This window comes from Puntigrus tetrazona, chromosome 8 (genome assembly GCF_018831695.1).
Source record: "Puntigrus tetrazona isolate hp1 chromosome 8, ASM1883169v1, whole genome shotgun sequence".
NCBI classification, from domain to species: domain Eukaryota; kingdom Metazoa; phylum Chordata; class Actinopteri; order Cypriniformes; family Cyprinidae; genus Puntigrus; species Puntigrus tetrazona.
In genome coordinates this window covers 87,316-103,562 of record NC_056706.1, presented here as the reverse complement: position 1 = coordinate 103,562, position 16,247 = coordinate 87,316, and positions in this window count along the sequence as shown.

The following is a 16,247-nucleotide window of genomic DNA, read 5'->3' as shown; positions in this document are numbered from 1 at the left end:
GCGCGCGAGGGGCGCGTCACGATCGTCGAGAGTGCGGATGCCAGCGAAGCGTAAGAAGAGTCAAGGCCCAGAACCTGGACACGCTTCCATTTATAACAGACGTTTTAGTCACGCGGAGTCTTCTAATATTTGGAATTGCACCGACGGTGTGTGTGTGTGTGTGTGTATTGTGTTTGCGGATTGACAAGCCCGCACAAATGTGTGAATTGACGAATTTTTCTGTAAACCGCCTTCTGATATTCAGAGGTGTCTTTGTATTGAATTGTACGATGCTGATTTATTTAATCAGTTAATTTATGAGTATCGTTTCCACAAACGCTATAGGTGTACGTATTTTTCAGAATATCATTGTTGTTTACATAAATAGAATAATTTAGGTAAACACTTCAAATATATTCTGTGACATCAAAGTGGCCTGGATTGCTCGACTATTTCCTAAACTGTATTTAGGGTACTTTTTTGTAATTTTAAAGGTGTCCTTGTCATATTCTACATTTAACTATAGAGCAATATTATTGAAATGCCGTGAGGCTTGTATTATATGGTTATTACTAGGATTAGGGTTGCTTGCATGTAATCGTATGAATTCGTTAATATTCGTATAACAAGCACACCTTTACCGTATATTTGTTACTTTTATATGTGTGGAGCGTGTAAACTTTGCCATACAATGTGGATCATTATTAAATAAAAAATTACTAAATCAACAAAACAACCTAAACTGTGTTTGTTAATTACCTTCTTCACGTATATTTATATAGGCTGCTTGTTTGTGCTCTTGCCGTTTTTCTGCTAATACAGGACATCAATTACTAAGTTTATTACCCGAATGCATTCTATACACATCTAAACCAGGGCAAATGCATGGGTCGCCTTGCAGCTCTTAGGTAAAATATAAAAACGTGAACTAGTTTGCAGCTACAATGAGACTATCATTACCCAACACCCAAACGCACATTAAGTGTTATTCTCTGCTGCTGCCCCTAATCACTCTTTTAATGCTGTAGGAAGCGTCCCTCCTCTCCTGCCAGGACGGCTGCACTTCAGTCCTGAAATAAGTTTATTCATCGATTTTCACCAACTTTGGCTGGAGAATAAATAGAGTCAGGTTACTCATCCTATGCGAAAATCGCCGGAGAGAACAGGGTGCTTTACATCGCCTTGGCAGCCTGTCAAAACCGCTTCTTGCTGCAATTTGCATGTGGCAGGGTGCCCCTATATCCACTCCTCGCGTATTGTAGGTTTTCATTTATTTTTATTTTTTGCCATGTTCTGCATCAGCCTGTACGGTAGTTAATGAGGTAAACTTAAAGCGTTAATGAATTTATTTATTCCAAGTAGTTCCTCGTGCAACAGATATGGAGCTTTTTGTATATGCCACGAAAACGCTGGGGGCGCTGTTGCCATGGCAGCGCCGAAGGCGAGGGCTTTTTTCGTGTTTGGGCTCGCGCTTAACCGTGCCCAGGAAGCGGAAACTTCGGAAATCTAACCACCGTCTGACGGAAGCTCGTTAAAAGGCAACAACGCGAACCCGCAGGCATCCTGAGTGTTTGTGTAGAGGTTGAGCAAGGAAAGGCAGGAACGGCGGCGGGAAATCGCCAGAGGCAACATCATTAAAACTGCATTAGAGAGAGAAAAGAGTAATTATGCTGATTGGAGTGCCATAGCTGAGTTGACCAGAACAGCATTGAATCAAGTTCATAACATTAGTGTTGGTGTGATATTCAACCAAGAATTTTTTAAGCATTACCGAAAAACAAGCGTTTGCTTTTAAATGATATTAATAAAGCCTGCATTTGCATAACAGACAGCAGTGCGTGACCTAGCCTATAACTTGTCCTCAGCCCATCTTATTGTGTTGCGTAAATACAGTTTAATATTCAGTCACTCACACATGCCTTTCAATATCTCTAAGTGGACCAAATTGGACTTTTATATTGAACCTTTTTAATAACATGGCACCAATTGAGGTCTTTGGAATCTCGGACTTGGAGTCTAGGCGGTCAGCGGGTGGATGGTGGATTGGATTGGTTCCTGACAGCTCCTAAGCATGGCGGAGGGCCGCGTTCCTGCATGCCTCAGGGTCTTTGGTGGCAAGAAATGCCGGGAGTAAAGAGATAGATGCAGTTGCAATGACATGGATGGCATGGACGTCAGGAGCAGCTGGGCAAAGGTTGGCACATGATTGCCATTGGGAGTTTGTGCCGCAGGGCACTGCATGAAACTACCCCACGTGCCTTCTAGTGTTAGTACGTTGGTGTACAATTCTCATTACAATTGTACTAGGCTGCATTGGTCAAATCAACCTACAAAACCAGCAACTGTATGTAAAAGCACAGAGGCCAGAGGTTTTCATAAGATCATTAATTCACAGTCTATGGTAGCAAGTTAGCCCCAGCAGTATTTAGCAGCACTCTAAAGAGCGTGCGAGAGAAAGAACTCCTCACAGCTTTAGAAACTCAAGAGTAGTTCAGTTCAATAGGGCCGGTGTATTTTCCCAACACTTGCACACAGGTTGATCAACTTCCGAACACAAAGGAAAAATGGAAAAGCTTTTTTATTCCTATCAAGCAAAAAAACACTACAAAAAGTGTATTATAAAGATAGACAATATGACCTGAAGCTATATTAGATATTTTTGAAGACAATGGCAGGAACTACAAAGAAAAACTGCCTTTTTAAGAATAGATTGAAACCAAGGTCATAATTGCAGTTTATGTTGTTCACAGAATTCAGTTACTGTTAAAGCCTTCATCTAATTCTTATTGTATGCATGCACAAATGCATGCGAATTTCAGTTTTAGTCTTTTGTACCAATGGATATACAAACATATTAATTAGACAGCATTATAGGTTAAAGCCTGTGAGATGCAGGTGATGTCACATAACAACTCTAATTGCATTAATTAGGAGTAATTGGGCCAGACATTTAGAAAGCATCCCCTTGCCAGGCCTGCCTGATATGCCTTTCTGTCGTCTGCCTCACCGTGCCATGTTCCGAGCTCAGCGTCCATGTGCCGGTGTCTGCCATAAGATACGCTGTGTTCATTACCCTGAAACCAGAGACATCGCTCTGTTTCGGTGCCTAGTGAGCTGCCTGCATAGCTATATTTTAAGGCATCGTATGCACTCCCAACGTGAAGGCTGTTCCAGAGGTAGCAATTGCACAGCTTCTTAGATGTACATTTTAAAATGCTGTCTAATGCTCTCTGATAAGACACAGAGAAAATGTATGCAGGTCACAAGATGTTTTCAGGCAAAAAATGTAATAAATACAAGTCAAAATGGACAAAAACATCCATAAGGTTGCAGAGATTACCGTAACTTGGAATGCTAGAAAGAGATTCAAAAATAAAAGTCTGATGTTTGAAGATGTAGGCTTTACAAACAAAATGAAGTAAAGATATGTAAGTACGCTAGAGCCAGGAATGTCCAAAGTGGTGGATGGATGGAACAGCAGTCAGATAGGGTGATAGATTGATAGATAGAGATGGATGATGGATGGATGATGGATGGATGGATGGATGGAACAGCAGTCAGATGGGAGTGATAGATAGATGAATTAGATAGATAGATAGATAGATAGATAGATAGATGGATAGATAGATAGATGAATATGAATAGATGGATGGATGGATGGATGATAAATGGATGGATGGAACAGCAGTCAGATAGGAGTGATAGATTGATGAGAGATGGATGGATGGATGGATGGATGATGGATGGATGGATGGATGGATGGAGACAGCAGTCAGTTAGGGTGATAGATTGATAGATAGATACAGAGAGATGGATGGGTGGATGGATGGATGGACAAAAATAAAGCATTGATTAAAATGGTCAATAAGGCCTTTATCATCCATGGAACATCATAATGAACGTTTCTTATAGTGGTAAAATGTTCTCAGATTATTCAGATGCTCTTCAGGAGCCTAAGAAAAGCTATTGTAAAAACTGATATTTGAAAGGTGCTTACTGGACCGGAAAGTAGTTCTTCTAGTGACATTTAAAATGGATTTGAAGCTCACAATGTTTTGGAGCAGGTGTAAATATACTGTAAAAGCATTAGATGCTAGTGTTCAAAAGAAAATATAAAAGAAAAACGATCTGAGAATAGAGAAACTTCATGAATTTCTTCCAAGAATGCCGCGCCAGGTTTTTAATGGAGAGAAGCTCATTATTTGTCTTTTTCCTCAGCTTTTAAAACACATGGCTTTCGGGAGTGCACAAGGAAGAAGGAAAAGAAATGGAAATTCTCTTAAAATTCTGTATCACTTTCTGAGATGCAGGAAGTGCCTGTGGAGCCATTTGTTTTCTCAAATTGTGCTGAGAGGGGGTGCAGCGAAGAGAGAAAATCTGGGCACAGATGAGCGCTTTCTGAATGTCACTCCAGACTCCAGAGAGTCTCCTGGTGATTTGGGACTTTGATTCTTCACTGTTTCGAGATCACAATGCTCAGAGAGCGGTGTTGAGCAACACAGCCGTAAGCTTTTAAATGTCTTGTGTTAAATATGACACAGATGCCGTGCAAAAACTTCTATTTAAAAGAGCTGTGAGAATGTGGCGGTGTTTGGGAAGTAGTGTGCTAACGTTACCCATTTGCTGTGTGTGTGTTTTTGGCACCTATAGTTTCAGTGAAGAATCTCCAGCATCCATGGACCTTTCCTCCACAGATGCTTCTTAACAGTCAAATAAGTTTCTTAATTTTATTTAAATGTTCAGGTAAGAAAACTGGTTGACTTGTTGACTGAAAGGTTCCTTTGGGAACCCAAAATGATTCTTCTGTGGCATCACAGCAAAAAGTCTCTTAGGAAACCACTGTAAACCGTGAGTTCATACAGTGCAGCATTCAATAAGTAGTTACCATGCTAACTTTCTTACAGCGACATTTAATGGGATATTTATTCAAAGTTGTCTAGACGCCGATAGTGTCTCAGACGATTAGCACAAACATGTTAACTATGCTTTTTACTTTTAAATGTTGTTCACTGAGATGTGGATCACTAAGAATAAATTTTTAATTTTTGTAACATTTGCATTTGCAAAAACACTAGAGGTTTTGAATACCCAGGAGAAGAACATTTCTGACTGCAACTGGAGCTTTAGCAAAACATATTCTTAGCATATTTTTTGTTAGATGCTGGCGTTCCGTTCCAAACGCAATCTGTGACTCAAATCAAAAGTCACTTCGCCCGATGAGCGGCGGAGGGCGGACGTGAATCTGCTACCAAGCGGAAAGAAAATAAAAAAGGTCGGAAGGTTGAAATGAAATGTCCGAAGATTTTGGCCCGCGCTGTTGCTGGATTTCATCCGTCCGCTGTGCCTAACTCCGCTGGCCAGGCTGGAGCAATCGTTCCACCAGCCTCGCACTGTCTGCATGAAGATAAATGAGACAATTAGAGCTTCTCTGTTATCAATTAAACATCCAGGACGGCTGTTTTACATCAAACACGCAATTGTGATTCACTGTGAATCCAGATTCTTTTGTTCAGACTCCCATCGAACTACCGATCTAAGCGGAGAATGCCAGTTTTAGGTAATTGTTTTTTTTTGGACATTGCACTTGAGTTTTAGTGGCCAATTTCAAATGTTTTGGGATCTTTGCGTGCTTTGTTTCGGTTTCGCTGCTGTGATTGCCTAAAATTCAAGCTCTCCCGCGACACACACGCCGCACATATATGCACAGAAAGCGTATATACGGAGGCGGGAGAGGGTCTCGGGCAATTTAGGGGTGCAGGTGGCGCTAAGCGGGTATGGGCTCTGCCCGCTGTCCCTGCATGATGCCAGCGTGCTGCTGCATACACACACACATACACAGATGATGCCAATACCATCTGTCATCGGTGAGAACATCTGCAGCTCAAAGGTGCCCTTGTCACCCGTGAGTTAAAGTAGCGAGAGGGAGAGAAAAATACAACTCCGGATCTTATTAGGATCAAGCAAATGCAACTCAGCTGAAATAAACCCACATCATGTTTCGGGAATTTCAGTTTTTGTTAAACTGCATTAAAGGGGCGACCAGTTCAACCCGTTACAAAGACCAAAGCGTTTTATTCGTGGTCAATATAATCCAATCAATAAACCATACTACCTACCTATTTTTATTTGGATGTTTGCAAAAAGCTCCGCTGATGCATTTACTCAATATTTATTGTTAGGAAAAAATTATATTACGCATAAAATCAAGGTTTGATCTGCATTCACGCGAGTGTTTTATGTTACACCAGACTGACATGCAAATATGCAAATATGAAATAAAACTGTTATGTGCATTTCCATCCTTTAAAATTAGAAATCAATATATAAAAGTTACTATCACGTATTATTTCACACGCATTATAGTAAGTTTATTATGAATCGGAGCGGCTGGGACGGGTTTCCCGGAACCAGTCGCAATACGCCGCGTTCTTATTAAAAAAGCTTAGCTCATATGCTGCCTGTAAAAAGATTCAGGATGTGTTTTTAGTATAGTCATATCTGTTATTTCCTTTTTTTTGTATATAGAGCCCAACTTCCACAATTAGAGTCACATTGAAAATACAGCCAGTAAGGCCAGATGAATTACAAAAGAATAAAATCTTGCTTTTGTTTAATAGATAACTACAAAGCCTACAGTTTCTCCAATCAAAACCATTTACTAAAGATCATAGGCACATGTGCTTTTAGTCATACTTCTTGTCAATGCATCTTCTTGGAAGGTTTTTTTCCTGCTTTTTTGTTCCTTTTGAAACACAGATGGTTTCTTTTTCATCTGTTCATCTCAAACGCTGCTTCCCACCCATCAAGCAGGTGCAGAACAGAAAACACTCACACCTGCAGCACACACGCACACACACACACACACGCAGCCATCAGCCAATGACATCACGTTTCCTGAGAATGACAGTAGTCCAGGCATTAAGACTCTGCCAGGCTGAGTTTAGCTTTGCTGGCCGAGCAACACGACAGAAACACACCTGCAAGATGGCTGGAGGTTTATCTGTCTTTAACGCCTCTCCTGTCTTTGGCAAAGCATCTTCTGTTTCACGTCCGAGGCAAGAAAAAACAGATAGAGGGGGGCTTTTTATTCTGTTTAAAGTTAAGTGATCAGTAGAACCGTGTTAGTATGTGTGTGACGGGAGGGAGGGGGTTAGGCCTGAATCAAGTGCGGCGCCTTATACACTTTTACTCCTGATTAAAAGCCGCTATATGGTTTAGGTAATAATGGATATGTGTATATATGAAGTGTGTGTGAAACGGGTAAGCACGTGCTGGCAACTATGCCAGTCTCTCAAATATATCCAGGCGTTGTGCTCCATCTGTGACCCTGCATGCCAAGACCTGGCCTGACCCTAAATCCATCTATATCTGAAATTGTATACAAACCACATTTTTATGTCCCAGGTTTTAAATAGATATTCTTTAACACATTCAAATGAAAATCCTGGAAACGCTTTTTTGCCATATTTACGCATAAATCTTAAAAATGTTATTTATCATTAATTATTACTTTGTTGTCCTAGACCTAGATTTTCTGTCTACAACTGTAAAAAGATCTGTTGTAAAATAAATTGCTCTTGATAAAGGGTAAAATAAAACAAACCGTAATTAACATTCTCAAGTCTGTACTTGTTTTTTTGTTTTGTTTTTAAACAATGTTCTTATATATTTGAATTAATATCTTTGTTCTAAGGCCCACAGGGGAATAATTTTGGGATGTTAAGTTATTATTGTTTGGTATGTATTTGTTGGTGGTACACCTGTTAGGGCGGAAAAAAAGGTCAGTGAAAATCAGATTATATGATAAAAAAAAATGGACAAAATACTTTAGTTTTTACTAAATCCAAACAGCATTTTTGTTAAACGGTAAATATATATATATATATATATATATATATATATATATATATATATATATATATATATATATATATATATAATTTAAATTATATATAATTTAAATTATGCATATTTAGGATGACTTAGATAATTTATGAGCAAAATGAGTAATTGCAGATTTCTATTAAAATGCATAATTTTGAGATTGCTCTAGTATTTGCTCAAAGAAGTTATTAAAATGAAATGAGAATGTGTTTTAAGAGCCCTTTATCCTTTTTTTTTTACTTAAGTCTGTAAACAAATCACATAAAAAGCTAATTGTCAGGATATCACCCCCATAAGTAGAAACATTTCCACACTTTTATATAATTAGCTAATATAAAGCCATATATATATATATATATATATATATATATATATATATATATATATATCTATATATATATATATATATAATTTTTATTCTAATAACTAGTTTGAAGGTTTTTTTACTCAAATTCTGAACAGTGTCACGCGGATTACACTTATAGCCGCTCTTCCCCGCTTGCAGAATCACGCCGCGCACCGAAGTGGAGCCGGAGTCAACAGGTGCCGAGTTCAGGCGAGTGAAGTCTGCGAGCATTATCGGTGAAAGAGCTGCTCGCAGAGCTCAGGTTTCCCTGTCACGTCACTCCCCACGGTGGCCTGGAGACGCGCAGAGCTCGGTATTTGTTTGAATATTAACGATTAGTACTTTGAATTCTGCGCGGCCGCCGAGGAAGCTAACTCTACGATTAGCTGGCGGGAGGAAATAAACCGGTCAGCCAACGGAGTTTAGCCTGTTTAGGATAATCGAACTTAGATGGCTAATACGAATCGAAGCCAGGTACAAAACAGATCAAGTCATACTTTTTTATCTGTTTATATGTAAACACATCGAACGTTGCATTAGATCCGTAAAATCCAATTAGAGAGCGCCAAATACTGTTTTTTGAAAAGAGAGATAGATACTTTTTGTGGTATACCAACGAGAAAGCTTATAAAAGGAAGCAGAAATGTCAAATTTGCTCCTCATTTGCGATTTATGATACAGAAAGCACTATTTGGAAGCTTTCACGAATGCCCAACCGCGTTTTACTTTAAATCTATTAACGTCAGCAGATTTGTTTGGGGGATAGAGCTAAGTGCTTTAGCTACATTAAATCACCTTTCAAAACACATTTAGTCACACTGATGTTGACCACTCATAGCTTTGCTCAGCTTTATAATGTTTAGGGAGACCTCTATGCATGTGTAAAAAACATTTTTTAAAAAGGCTGCTGTTATTGGGACAAGACAGAGCAGATAGATATTTGTCTTCTTTTATATAATAAAACATATATAAAATAATTAGCCTGCAGTCATTTTGTGACTCGTGGTACAAATATAATATTACAAAAAGTGACAGTTTTCATCAATTTAAGCAGATCTTAAGTATAATATAATAAATATAATGTCTTTAAAATGTGTTAAGTCTCTGTGATGATAAACAGTGTATGAGGTGTATATACAAGCATGTTTTGGTAGAAAAGGTTTATGAAAGTAGGAAGAAATCTTGGCGTGATCCTGTAAAAGTTAGCAGCGTAAATTTAAAAGCTTATTGAAGTTTTCACAAAAGCACGCTATTTATGTGGTAGCCAATATAATGCGGCCTAGTAGCCTCTCAACATTCTGGGCATCTAGAGTGCCTGAGACTTAAAGGAACCTGGCACTAGTTTACAACACACACACACACACACACACACACACACACACACACACACACACTCACACACACACACACAATAGTCTGCTTGAGTATGTGCCTACGATACCATAGCAACCCTCTATGAAATCAGCGAGAAAGGACACATTATACCAAATAAATGCCGTAATCAACTTAAAAAGAATAACATGTTGCTTAAAGCAACCTTTGGAGAAAGTTATTAAGGGAAATAAAGTGGGGTACAGAGGAAATTGTGCAGGAATTGTTAAAAGAGACAAGAGGGGAGGGGAGAGAAACAAACAGAATTAAAATCCCAGCCATTTTAGTAGCATCTTTCTCTTCTGGGCCAAATTGCATCATTGCTATCAAACATAGAGCGCTGTGGTTCTGTGATCAGGCCGTGATTAAATGTGTGTGTGTGTGTGTGTGTGGACACACGACTCATTTGCTTGGTAATCAGCTTTGTTATTGTAAGTTATTTGCATATTGGCATACATCGATTTTTTGAGTGTAATCATATAAAATTCTACGGCTGTGTACATGCTCTTTTTTTATTTTTAAATCTACCTATATTACATTAGAGAATAATGTTAAATTATTTTTAAAAGCGCTTTTCATAAATATCTTTAACAGTGTTTATAAGCACGCATTGCCTTTCAAAAATTTTAAGGTGCATTAAATCCGAATTCTAACCTTCTCACAAGTTTATTTCTTTAACAAATGCTGCTCTTTTTAAAATGCGACGAAACATCCTGAAAAAAAGGAATCATGTTTTCACCTAAAATACTATTCAGCGTCAATAATAATTGTTTATTGAGCATCAAATCAGCATATTAGGAATGATTTCTGCTACAGTGGATCATCTGCGTCGCTGAAGTAATTCAGCTTTGCATCAGAATTACGTTTTACGTGTTCAAATAGAAATAATGCTGTATTTTAGATCATTTAGCTTTGGTGAGCGTTAGAGACCTATTGAAGAAAAGCATTACCAATTTAATTGAACTCTTAACTTAATAAACGTTTGATAGTTTCATTATTTAAAAAGTCGATTCCTATTTATCCCCCCCTTTGAAATGCGTTTTCATTTTCTCAAATTATTGCACACCCTGCTAAAAACATTTTCATGAGCAACTCTGCGGCGTCGGTTAAATTCAGCGCGTGTTTGCATCCGTCCGCTTGCTGTGACTTCTTTCCTTACCAGAGCTCTGGTGAAGAAAGTGCGTTTGTTGTGCTGTGATGATTGCTGGAGCTGATAGCCGGGGGAAGCAATTTGAGCAGCAAGACAAAACCACAGCATGCTAATAAGAAGGTAATTCCAACAAGAGTGTAACCTGGCGCGATAAAGGAAGTGCCGTGTTTTGTTGGTAGAACTAGAGTGTGCATTCCCAAAACTATATGTTTGCTTCCCCGTCTCGTATCTGCGCCTGTGGTTGTATCTTTCCATATAGCCTGGAGTGATATGGGCCTGGTGCCCGCTCTCAGCCCTCTCTTAGTGTGTGTGTGTGTGTGTGTGTGTCTGCTGAGGCGCAGGCAGATTAGACCAGAGCTGCTGCCACAAAAGCACCTGTCTAGTGCTCTCTTTAATTCTCTAAATTAGCACCTCGCGCCAGGCACTTTGCACACACTCGCACACACTGAGCAGTGACATGCTTTTAACTGCCTTGATAATCACAGCGTCAACTAATAGTCTTTCTCGCACTTTCTTGCTCGCGCGCACAGACCCCTCCTCTCACACGTTTTCACTAACTCTTGGCGTCAGAGGAGTTTTTTCCGTCCCTGTGAGACGCGGCTCTCAGTTAGTGGCTAATGTGAAGCTGATAGCGCCGTACGCTCTGATGCCCTTTAATTCACTTACCAGTGCTGAACTAACACAATACCTCCGTAGCTACAATGAGCCAAAGCCTCAAATCCAACTTTAACCCATACATTGTGTTATGTGTCGATAAAAACACGATCTGACTGCAGGGCTGAAAGGCGTCACCTGCTGCAAGGTGCATTTTGAAGAGAGGCCAGTTTAGTCAATTGGGTTGTTTGTACTAATGCCTGCCCACAGAGTGGTTCTCTATCTATCTATCTATCTATCTATCTATCTATCTATCTATCTATCTATCTATCTATCTATCTATCTATCTATCTATCTTTCTATCTATCTATCTATCTATCTATCTATCTATCTATCTGTCTGTCTGTCTGTCTGTATATATGTCTGTCTATCTATCTGTCTGTCTGTCTATCTATCTATCTGTCTGTCTGTCTATCTATCTATCTGTCTGTCTCCACTATCTATCTATCTGTCTGTCTGTCTGTCTGTCTGTCTGTATATATGTCTGTCTATCTATCTGTCTGTCTGTCTATCTATCTATCTGTCTGTCTGTCTATCTATCTATCTGTCTGTCTCTATACCTATCTATCGATCTATCTATCTATCTGTCTGTCTGTGATGTTTGTCTATGTGTATATATGTCTGTCTATCTGTGTCTATCTATCTATCCTATCTATCTATCTATCTATCTATCTATCTATCTATCTATCTATCTATCTATCTATCTATCTATCTGTCTGTCTGTCTATCTATCTGAAATGGGGCGCTCAATGCTCAATATAAGTTAGGCTTTTTGCAAGAATATGGAGAGGTTTATTGAGAGAATAAGCCGCGACAACATTTGTATGCTTAAAACGATCTTGAAAAAGCAATGTGCTGACAGGTATTTTGTCAGTTTTGATTTGTTTTACGTAGCTCTTTGGACTGTACTGACACCTGTTGGCGTGGATGAGGTTTCACAGTAGGTATTTACAGTATTTTAAATGGCTATAAATTGTTGAGTCATGTGAGCGCCATGCATGTTTTCTTTTAACCTAAACAACACGCATTATGTTCAAATCATATGTTGAAAGCCCTATTGCTATTAATATTGATTTCGTTATGAATAAAATAATATTAAACTTGTTCCTAAAGTAATATACTTGACTCACTGTGCGTGCGTGTGTGTGTGTGTGTGTGTGTGTGTGTGAGTGTGAGAAGCAGGCTGCATGTAGAGATCTATTCACTAATCCCCACTGTCCTCTGCATCTCACACACACACAGTGCGCTATCTGGGGCAGCAGAAGGTCTGGGCATGAGTTTTGCACTGTTGGCATCACAGTCTAGGCACTGGCACTCATGAGACTGAGAGAAAGCTGGGTGTGGTGTGTGAGTGTGTGAGTGTGTGTGTGTGTGTGCCTTAGTATACTAATGAATTTAAAGGAAGCGGCAAAGAATTAAAAATATATTTAAAATATCTATAAAATACACTACTTTATAGCACACGTACTAAATTACTGTTCATTTACACAAGCAGCTGAGACAATTGAGAGACATAGAGAAATGCAGAAAAAATGTAAAGCAATTGATTGTTTGTTTGAGAGACGGCGATAGAAACAACACCAGTCATTTCTGTCACAGTTCTATCTGATATTTGTAATCTCTCACTCTCTGAGAGGGCAGATGCCCAGGTCATCCAGCAACAGCTGGCTCTCCATGTGCTGTGACCAAGTGTTGGAGGGCCTGCGTGTGTGTGTGTCGGTGTGTGTGTGTGTGTGCGCGCTTTCAGCAAGTCATCATAAATATTCATTGTCTCTGTGAAATTTTATTGCCAAATGATTTTCACTAATGCCAAAGAATTAACTCTTCTTTACTTTTGTCCTCATGCTCTCATCTCTAGCGCTTTTTGTCTTTATAACAAAGCTTTTTCTGAATGACTATAAAAATTAACACACACACATTGTATATATATATATATATATATATATATATATATATATATATATATATATATAAATAAATCAAGAAAATCTAAATACAGAAGATTTGGAAGTCAATATATTAATTGCAATTTTTTTCTTGTTGCATTTTTAAATGCACATGTTCATATAGGTAAGGGTATGTATTTTATACAGTTTTTTATAGTACCACTACTGCCGTGTGATTAAAGTCCAAAAGAAATGCCAGTCGCACTGTGTTCGTTCTAATAGTACCTGACTCTTCAGACATCTTGGGAGGATTCTTTTTCTCGACTTTACAGTTTCTGGCAGGAATTCATAAGGTATAGACAGAAATGGCTATCATAAATGTTGACATAACAACAGATCGATACAGGTACGGCACATGCAGAAATGAATTCTGATTGATATGATTCACTTACTCACTTAATCAGGCCCAGATGGAGAGCTGAAAAGAAAAACAGCTGAAGCTCACAAAACAGAGATGAGAAATGGAGTAAGACTGAAGAGAAGACAACAGAATCTAAACCTGTAGAAGACAGATGGGAGAGAGAGAACAGAAAGGCAAACAGAACGAAAGATGTAAAGGCCAGGAATTTTAAGGGAACTTGTAAGAATAAGAGGAAAAGGGAAAAAACCCACACAGAATTCATCAGGCTTGAATTAAACAGGACGTCATCCAAAAAAAAAAAATTAGAACAAAAGCCTCCCAGTCAGAGTCGCAAACTCAACAAAACTTCAGCTATAAAATGCGTTTATTAAACCAATTCTTGCATTGTTGCACACCAAGTACGCACTTCAAAGCTACAGTCAGCCAAGAGTATAACAGCCGTGTTTACACTGTATGCCCTTGAGTAAAGTCTGAACAATAGTTGACAATGTGCTACTAGAAAGTAAAACAGAAAGATCACAGTGTGAAAGAACACGGGGAGAAAATCAATTTCAGTATCTTTTTGTTTGTTGTAATTGAAATTGTTTTATTAGCCTGAGACTTCAGAATAGATTTGAAGAGTCAAACAACATTCAGTTACCATTATGCAGCTTTATTTTTTTATTTTTTGCCATAAAGATAGTAGTCACGGTGTTACATTGCACAAAACCAAACGTGTTTGCATCGGAGGTCATTTTAGTTGCATATGTCTGTGCATGGGCACCAAACTTCAATCTGTCTTTCTACAGTCCTTTCAATCTACACATAAGGCTGACCCCTGAATGCACACTCATCACAGTACTCTTGCTGTCCCACATCCAGCGATCCTCTTTCACACGCCAATGCCCCCAGCATCTGCCTGAATGCCTCGGGCTGGGCTCCCAAAGACCCCAAAGAGCCAAAGTCGACGCCCTCGACTGTTCTACAGTGACCAGAAACGGTGGCGTTCGCCCAGGAGCCCGACCTCTTGCCCCGCAGACGCTTCCAGAAACGAGGTAACAAGGGCCAACCGAGACAATGAGGATGCTCGCTTTCATCAAACGACTGGTTTGTCTGTCAACCCCATGCCGTGGACCAGCAGGAGGCAAGAAAACTCATAGGCATTGGAACAAGTTAACAAAAAATCTTGAACTAAATGAATTGTTCGCAGTGGCACTGTTGTGTTTTGTTGTTGGGTTATAGCTGTAAGTAGAGGACAGGAGTTATTCTGCCGCCTGAAGAACAGCCAGGCATATGCCATGACCCTGGGCGGCTATCAGGCCAAACGCCACGGGCAGTGTGCTCAGCTGATAAGGTCACTTTGTGGTGATCCAGTACACCAGAACATGATTTGGCTTTTAAGAAATGTCCTTTGTGTGGAGTTACTTGGGGAGAGCTGGTGGTCCCGGGCTTACCTAATCACAGACGGGCCTCGGGTTAAGATTGAACTTTACCACGATTTTAACCAAGAGAGTTGCATGAGATGCATGAGACTAGTTTTCAGCGAAGACCTCTTTGCTTCAGTGTTGACGCATTTCTGAAGTTAGCATTATCCTTGACAAATACCCAATAGAATTTTGGTCATTTGCTTTTGGATTATTGCAGGAGGTTAGCTCTGTGACCAACAAAGTTATGTGTCATGATAATCTTAATAAAAAACACAACTTTTATGATTTTTTTAAGCCTATACAGATGGTAGAAGCAAAACTACACCTCGTTTGCATTACTTCATCATCAGCTCGAGCAACTCTTTCAGTCTTTACTTAAAAATCTTTTCCCTAAAGGTTTGAGTTAGTGTAGTTTTCTAGTGTGCAAGTCTAAATATTTAGGCCATGAAATCATTTTCCCATTTAGCCACTTGTTAGCCTTTTTGAGGCAAGTAAAAGCGTCATGTTGTAGAATAAAACGTGAAAATATCTTGAGCTTAAAAATAGCAATTGACTTGAGATGTTTGAGCTGAAAGTTTTCTAGGCTTTGGCCAACAAAAATATATCCTCCTGCGGCACTCTACAGTTTTCTATCTCACCTTTTAGACACCAGATGCTCCTCTAAAGGTTAAATGAGTGCAAATATTGAGTGCGCTACACTGGCCGCGTTATACATTTTACCAGAAAACCATGCAACAATAACAATGTCCTCGTTGTTCGTGGGGCATTATTTCAGCAGTTGCTTACGTAATTGCACTGGAACATGGACACCTTAATGGAAAGTGACACAAATTGAAACGCAAAGTGAAACATTACGCCCCCGTAGGGACATTTTTTAGAAAATTTACCCTGTGGTTATAAAGCAGGCTGTGTGAGGAAACAGACGTGTTAAAGGAAAGAGAGATTATTAGTGCAAATACAAGAATGTGCGAGAAAAACGTTGTTGCCTATTTTGATTTAAAAGGCTTGGGTACAAATGTCGGTACTTTATGTATATTCTAGGAGGCTTGTATATTTTCATCCAGGAGCAGATTTAAGCTGAAAATTGCGTCTCGAGTCCCAGCAGTGAACCTTCATTTTCCTTCTTCGGCATCCTTTGCTGTTTTTTGAG